A 9108-nucleotide genomic window follows, 5' to 3' on the forward strand; every position below is an offset into this window, starting at 1 on the left:
ATGATTTTGTGATAATGATATTTCTGATACTGATTTTTTATGTACTAATACGTGGGTGTTTTAATGCTGTCAAGGGAGGTGAAATCTTTTGTGATTATGGGAAGAACTAACAACACATTATTTTAGTTTTTTTTTTCTTTTTTTTATGAGTTCAGCAGATAATTGCTTGACATCTAGTGAGTTACGGGAGATAGTTAAGGGGAAAAACTCAAATTTTGGGTCAGGAACACGAATTTTAGTTTACCCGCTCTCCAGCATCCTAGAGGTGTGTAATGTTGCCAAACGAAAGATGAAAGCGATCTGAAGTATTTTAATAGGTAAAAAATGCAATTTTGTGCGTGTATATGCAGACAGCAGAATCTATCTGTCATCCATAACGTCCACTGTCCTAGTTACTTTTCAATTATTTGCTTTGATATTGATTTTTATTTTGCTTGTTATGGTACGATATTTTTCCCTCTGGCATCGTCGAAATGTTGTATCAACAACATCATCTCCATCACCACGTGGACAGTGAGTGTTTCCCAATCAATTCTGTTTAGGGGGCGTGTTCGCGCATGTGCTGTTATTCTTGATCAGCTGTTGTCTGTTTTTATCGGGGTTTTGCTTGTTTTTTTGGCTAATAATCATGCCTAAGAAGAAGTGGTCGAACAAGCGTTTAGTGTCTGCAAAAACCATGCAAAAATTACACGAAAGGATGAAAAAGGAAAGTGAACAAAAAAGAAAGAATGGAACAGGAAATGGCAACTTGGAAACTCCGTCGCGCATGTGTGAAATGGAAAACATTGGTTTTCCTACAAATATATTCTACAAGACACCTACTAATATAAGTGAAACTGTGGGGTTATTTGATGATATCGAGGAAGAATTTTCATTAGTGCTATCAGATGATGAAGATGATACAATTTGCCCTGATAGTAGTAATACGAATCATGAAACTTTAAACTGCTTTTTCTCAAAGTAGCATTTTTTTTTATTCAAATGCTAACTACTTCCTTATTTATGAACCAATTTTGAAAATTTAAAAAGTATTATAATTTTGGATGATTGTAGAAATAAAACATCCTATTACATTTTTCATATCGCCGGAAAAAAAATTATAATAATATATTGAAATTTGAAAATTTTGATTTTTTTTTTCCAAATTTTTGTTTTTTCAGACAAGACAAAAAAAAAGGAAAACTATGAAATATGCTAGGTCATTTCTATTTGGTATACTATAAGCTTTATGCTGGATTTAAATTTTTTCGAATTGATTCATAAATAAGGGAGGAGATAGCTTTTAAAGATAGAAGAAAAAACAACCAAAAAAAAGTGAAAAATATTTCAAAAATAAATACTATTCAACTTAGGAAGATGAAATTTGGCTGGCGTATTCTGTGCATATAGGTGAATATTCTGTGCAAGTTTCAATATCATAGTGCAAAAATTACTCCCCTTTGAGTTTCTTACCTTAATGGTGCCGTTGATTTTTCTTTTCTCCTTTTTTGAAAGTTAGCCATAGCTGACACAAGTTTTTTACCATGGGTGAATTTGAATTTGTTTTTTCTCTCCAGTTAGTGTGAATATTGTCTCAGTTCATGACTTAGAGTCATTGTTCAGGAACGTGTTTGTGTTTTCAGCTATTAGATGCTGCACAAAGAGATTTATGGGAGATTTTCTTGCATTTTTTGAATGCATACGTAATGGCACTACATTTTTTTCTCTGGATATTTGTGTTCCAGAAATTGTGAGTTTCTTGCACAATACCTTTGTTGTATTTGTGACGACTTTGTGAGAGATAGGAAACTTGGTTAAGTTTTCTAGTGGCTTATGTCGTAGTGCATATGGGGAAGTCTTTGCTTAGACACTGAGTTGGGAATTCCGTTATAATGAGTTGTGGCACATTGGTGATTTTTTCTAGAACTTTCTAGACAGTTTTATTTGCCGAGTTTTTGCCCTTTTTTAGCAGTTATGCTAAATGGAGTGAGTTTTTATAGTTTTTACTATAACATTGAGTTATTCTCTGGAGAATTGGAGTTATAATTGAGATATATTATATTTGGAGAGATAATTGGAGGTATATATTATTTTGGAGTTATATTTGAGATATAATATATGGGAGATATATATATTTTTGGCCATTTTTGATATTTGCCAATGTGGTATGAGCTATGTTTAGTTCAATTATTTTGCAGCCATCTCTGTTGCAAATGGAGACACATATTTGGAGATTATGGGGCAATATTTGTGAGTGTGTGAGTTAGTTGCCTTGAGTGCATATTTTTTGGAGATATATTTTTTGGAGCCTTGTTTTGTTCCACATGGAGTTATTGGGGAAATAGAGGTAAATATTTTGTATTTGCCGAAATAGAGGTGATTATTCTCTATTCCTGGAGTGGTGTCTTTTTTTTTTACTGACATGTGACTATTAGAGAAATAAGAGAATAATATAAGGGGGTTGGTTATTAACCAAATGGAGGAAATATTTTTATAACCGGAGTGGTGTTATTATTGATATGGTGTCTCATAATGGAGTTGGAATTAATCTTGGGCGGGTGACCCTTTTTTTTGTGGTTATGGAGTTTTTTTCGAGTCAAGAGAAGATTTCTGTGGTTCTTTTTTTTTGGTTTCGTGTCTATTTAGAGGCGAATGGCATTACTGCATTACGAGTCATATGGAGATGTGTGTGCATTTTTCATGTTCACAAGTGTGTTATTCTTGGAGAAATATAATTTGGGAAAAGTCATGTTGAGAGAATAAGTCTTCGAGACAAATTTTTGAACATATTAGTCATATCCTGGAGTTAATTCTGTGAAATGTGTCAGTTAGACCTTTTTTTTCTTGAGAATCATGAGTTTCCAAACTTATGTGTCTGACTAGACAATTTTTGTGCTGTTGTTTGAGCATGCGTCCGCAGGCGATTTTTCTGCTGACAGGCGATGTGATGAGCCGTGTGCTGAGCGTGTGCTGTTTCGTTTCCTCTGATGGTGATAGATCAGAATTTTTGCAATATCTGGAAATGTTGGCTATAGCATTTCACGAAAGCACATGTGTAAGAGTTTGCTTTCTGGCAAATTCCGGGGCTTTACATGGAGCATTTCTTGGGGAAAACGCGGGAGTTATGCATATTATACATGTATTATGTATTTTGTGATTGGGGAAATCTGCTTGTGATTATCCTTTTTTTTATTGTTTTTCTTCCTTTTCCTATGAGAGATATGATTTGGGGATTGAGCTTAAGTAGCATTTCTTTTTTGGACGGGAGATTTGATTTTACCGGGAGGTGTAATTTTTCGAGGGTTGCTATTTACGAAATGGGAGTTTGACATTAAGTCTCATTGTGATTAATTATTGAGCAGTAAAGGGGTTTTTGCTGTTAAAAGTTGGAGATTTTTGCTGATTTTGTGGGTTGTTTAAATGTCAGAACTAGAGAGAATGTTTTTGGGTCTGGGTATGTTACGAGATACTTTTTTTTTTTTCTTGGGCTTATTACGATTTTGTCTTCTTTTTTTTTTTCTCTTGTGAGCACATTCGAGTTCGAAATGTGAGTGCAGAATTCCGTGGAGTTGCTGTGATTTCTGAGTTGTGTGTGTGCTGATGTGCGAGTTTGGAGAATTGAGTTGGAGAACTTGATGTTTTTTTTTCTTAGAGAGTTGTGATAATGACTTATCATTTTAGTAGTCATATTAAGGGAGTTAATTGGGAGACGTTCAGTTAGTATTTCTGACCTTTTTGAGATCATTGTTTGATAGAAGTGGTATGTTTGGGTTAATTTTCTTAGATTGACCAAAGACCTGACTGACATACTAACACACACCCAAGGAAATAGTCGTTCCCCGACACCAGCAAGACGTCCACCAGCCGTGAAGAGAGGTTGCTGCCATGTTGTCCAGGGAGATTACAAGTATTTCCATGATGGGTGTTCGCGAGAATTCTACAGCGTGTTTTTTGGGGATCTACAAGAAGCCGTGAGAGTCTTCTACAATGAGGGAGGCATTCCGTCTTCCTACAGTTGCTACAGCCTGCTATAGCCTGTTGCTGTCTGTTCAGCTAGTTGCAGACAAGCGAAGAGGGATATTCAAGAATCCTAATGCAGAAAATATGAGAGAAAATGCGTTTTGTGCTATTGGGAGATAAAGCGTGATAAGACTTTATTTTATAATGCCAGAGACGTGCAGTTTTTCTTATATTTTATTTTAAGCCGGCCAGTGTTTTGTATTTTAAAGCAATTTTGCTAGGCGGGAGCTAGCATATAGGTGCGAGGCCGAGCAATCTGTAAGACATAGGGATTTTGATTAATAATATATTGTTCGTACGTTCTCTGTGACCTATGGAATGTGGAGAACAGGGCAGAGTAACGACCTGAGGGTAGCTGATGAATGAGATTCTAGGGGGTGGCGTGAGATAAAAGTGCTTAGTTCAGGAAGTCAATGTACGACAGTTTATGAACTCTTTTCAAAGTGCCTTTGTGAAACTAGATGCAGCTAGAACCGCGAGGCGCTAGCGAACTGTGTGTTCGTATGTGCGTGTGCGCTTCTTTCTGTTAAAAGCGTTCATACCCAAGCCTATGGGAGGGATTTTGACAGAGGGCTTCGAGTCATAGGCAAAGATGCCGTGGCATTCGCCGGGGGAGTTTTTTGTGACATAGTGTTTAGTGTCCGGTTGGGAATGGGTAAGTGTTACCTTTACTTTAGCCAAAGGGATGGCTTGTTGATATCTTGTAAGATGTTCCATTTTATTAACTTTGTCTTTAAACTTGTGTGTGTACTTACCGGGATGTGTTCTGTATCTTTGGCAGACGGTTCTGGAAATACCGGGGAACTAAAGAGTTCCCAAGGAGAGGTGTGGACTTTTGGGTGACTTGACAATGAGTTGTAGTTTTAAGTTAGTCTGTAAGACTGGATTACTTAGTTAATTGATTTAGTTAATCTTGTAAATAAACGTTATGTTATGATGCAACTCTCTCATTTTCATTACCTGTTAGAATGGAGAGAGAGAGAGAGAGAGAGAGAGAGAGAGAGAGAGAGAGAGAGAGAGAGAGATGGGGTGATTGCCGGGAGAGAGAGAGAGAGAGAGAGCCTGAGTGTGTAATGGAGTTATGGGGTCTGCCTTCCGTTTCGTATCCACGCTTACCTTATGAATACTGGAGGGATAATTCCCCCATGTGGTTCGATCCCATGGGGGGACGAAATTATTATCAATTAAAAAAATTCCCCTTCGGTACATATATGAAAATATATCATTTGGGAGGTAAAGTGAATTTAGATATTAAAGGACATTTGTAGCTTGAATTGATATATAAATGGATCACGGTTCGATGTGATAATTATTCATAACAAAAGGCTACGTGCTGTCAAACGCTCGAATTGGCCAACATGGTAGACGGTGTTCCATATCGATTCTAATTACGAAAGCATCCAGATCGAGGGTGATTTGTAAGGTCAGAATCGATATGAACTTATAGCGTCTCTGTTGGCTGATTGGATAGCGTCACTGACTGTCCTGATTTCGTCCCCGTCCACTTGGACGGTGGTTCGATCCCATGGGGGGACGAAATTATTATCAATTAAAAAAATTCCCCTTCGGTACATATATGAAAATATATCATTTGGGAGGTAAAGTGAATTTAGATATTAAAGGACATTTGTAGCTTGAATTGATATATAAATGGATCACGGTTTCGATGTGATCATTATTCATATGATTATATATATATATTATATATATATATATATATCTATATATATATATATATATATATATATATATAGATATATATATAGAGTTAGAGAGAGAGAGAGAGATATTATCATTTATCATAACAGTGGTAGCACCAGATAGAAACAGCACAACATTCCAGTTCACAATCATGCTATAACTGTTAGCTCGTGGATGGAATCCCGTAGTATCGTCTGTGCACCTCTCGTGGGGCAGTGTAGGTATAATTAAAAGGTATCTACCGCGTCGCTTCTGCCCTCTATTCCCGCTTCCTTTCATGAACCTGCTGGCGAAACTCTTGCTATTACTTCTTAGGGCATCTGTGGGCCTTGCTACCTTTATTTTCGAAATCTCTTCCCATTTAATAAAGCACCCGCTAAATGATGAGCTTTCAGAGTTTTCTATCATTTTAATGTACGCACCAAACTTAATTTCAAAATTTAGAAATATATGGTTGTATGTCGTACCTTCTCTCAATTAGAGGGTTGGGAAGGAGGTAACTTTATTCTGTCTCTTATGTCTTAATTTGACGATTAGGAAAGAGGTAACCTTATTCTGTCTCTTGTGCAGAATACTCTACTTTAGGGCATTTATGCAGGTAATAATAAATAGATAAAAGCTTATTGTTCCGACACGTAATACAAGCCCTCGGTCCTTTACATATGGAATATACTTACAGCTCAGCTGGAAGTATATTCCATATCTAAAGGACCTCAGGTTTGTGTAGTTAGGAAAAATACAATTTACTACAAATTGTGATATTTCAAGGGGCCTGCTGCCCTTAACATGAAAAAATACAAATCTGGCAGAAGCGTATTACTTCCCTCTTTAAAACTGCCCAGAATTTGAGAGACATTCATTTCATTTACTGAGAATTTCTTACACCGAAAAATAAAAGGTGGTGACATTCGAATAGTCTGCCATGTAGGAAGCTTTCTCTTTTCTGACCACAAGATTAATTAAGTATTCTTGGAGCTTCTAGAACCTCATCGCAACTCAATTCAAAAACGTCAGGTAATGTAGCACAATAGGAATCCCAGCATCATCCACCAATATCCTCTTCAGTGAGATATGAATGCTCTAGGCGCCATCCGGGATCTGGCATAATGGACCACATTTAACAGTTTAAATCTATAACAGAAGATATTACCACCTCATATCTATGAATGAATATGGGCAGAATTATTGGCTTAAAGAGCCTTTACACTTGATCGTCACAGGAAACTATGTAATATCCAAATCCCTTACAGACGCTACAAGTGCTTCATGCGTTTGGCCTTTAAATCAGGAAAGTGATCGACAGTCAGTTGTCAAATATCCCTTTTAAAAAAATGTTTATTATTGCACATGGAATTCTTTATTCATTTATCTTCGGTTCTGAGCCCGAGTGAAGGACACTTCCATGACGAAAATGGTTTTCATTGTAAAAATAAATAAATAAATAAATAAATGGTTCACCATTTTGGATTTCATCTTTTGCTCTGTTATTCTCTTCAGGAATAATTTAAGAGTAAGGTTAATATTATAAAAAAAGTGAATAACTAGAACTCTTTGGTGTGGAACTTACTCTGCTGGTAGCCATTTCTTCATAATGGATGAATATTTGAAAATATTCAATACATACCTCACAAGAGGGAGCTTCTTAAAAGTCAAAGACAAAACGTATGTCGTAATCTAAGCATATTCCATAACAGACTCGGGACGACAATTTCATTACAGAGAGAGCTTTAACAAACGTTGCGAAGTGTTTCATATCAGCATTGTAATTAAAACAATATAGCAAAACTTACAACAAAATTCACAGTGTGATTTTTTTAACCGATACCTAAATATTTGCATTTCTCATTTTAAAGGCCTTGGGAGCCGCTCTGGTACAAATGGTAAAATAATTCTAAAATCGCTTCTGTCTCCTCTGAGAATTGTGCTGCAGTCATTCTAATAAAAGCAACTGCACCAAGTCAGCAAATAGCTGATAGAATTGTAGAAATATTGCCACCATTAAAATAGAACCCAGATTTATAGATTTAGAGGTACTGTATTTTTTTTATCTACTTTATATAAATGTCACGGACCCGGATAGCTTTCCACCATCCAGTTTATAATTTTAAATAAAAGCCATAATGCTGCTGCTATTGCTATTCGTAGGAGAAATTATGATTTTGCTTGACTAACTCCTGTAGTAGGGAGAGGGTGAAAACATTTGATTAATTAAGTGACCGTCGCTTCCATAGAAGATGAGCACGACTAAAGCAGCTATGAACTATAAAGTATTATCTGAGCATAATAATATAGTCTTTATAATACGTACGACATAGTAATCTGACTCATAATCTAAATAAATTCTCCGTATGGGGTTATTAACATTAGTTGCAATATAGCCATTACTAAAGGTTCTTTGCAGCGTCACTTCGGCCCCCAGCTGCAACCTCTTTCATTTCTTTTACTGTACCTCCATTCATATTCTCTTTCTTCCATCTTGCGGTCCACCCTCTCTTTAATATTATTTCCTAGTAACGCTGCAAAGTTTTCCTCCGGTTACACCTTTCAAACCTACCTACTCTCAGTCTCCCTCCCAGCACTGAAAGACCTCATAGAGTCCCAGCGCTTGGCCTTTGACCTAAACTCTATATTCCATTCCATTCGACATATTCTAAAGTTTGCAAAACTTTTCTTGTCCGACAAACCAGGTATTCTGAATGTAATTAACTATTTCACTGAGTCAAGTTTATCCTCTCCCGCTTTCCATAAAATATTTGATCAGTTTCTATTAATGGACCTTTGATAGTTTATAACAAAAGCAGTCTCAATTACTACACAAATAATTATAAAAGCCATTCATAGTTTCATTCTAATAATCCGTCGTTGACGTGGAGTCACTGAAAAAGAGAGAGAGAGAGAGAGAGAGAGAGAGAGAGAGAGAGAGAGAGAGAGAGAGAGAGAGAGAGAGAGAGAGAGAGAGAGATCATCTGCTATCACAAATCAATAAAAGATAAATCAGCCTTAAAGCCAACATTTTATATATATATATATATATATATATATATATATATATATATATATATATATAATATATAAATTGTAGGTCTTCCAGGTCTTCCAAATCTCCTTACGCTCAATGGAATCACTGGAAGTCAGCGGACAGTATTAGTACTATCCTTCTTTAGTAGCTTTGTGGCCGGTTGTGTTTTACATCCCAGTTTCTATTTAATCCTATAATTCAAAATCCGTTCCCCACAAATAATGAAATATTCGTTTCCTTTCAAAATTGCTATATGATTTCTGATATTCAGCTTACTAGTATTCCCTTAATAGAAATAGAGAAGTTAACCAAATAGTCTCAGGATTATCATGGTAAGTAAAGAAAATAGAGTAAAAAAAATTCAAGCTGTGTAACTTCCAATTTCAAAG

Source organism: Macrobrachium nipponense, chromosome 29 (assembly GCF_015104395.2).
Source record: "Macrobrachium nipponense isolate FS-2020 chromosome 29, ASM1510439v2, whole genome shotgun sequence".
Classification (NCBI taxonomy): Eukaryota; Metazoa; Arthropoda; class Malacostraca; order Decapoda; family Palaemonidae; genus Macrobrachium; species Macrobrachium nipponense.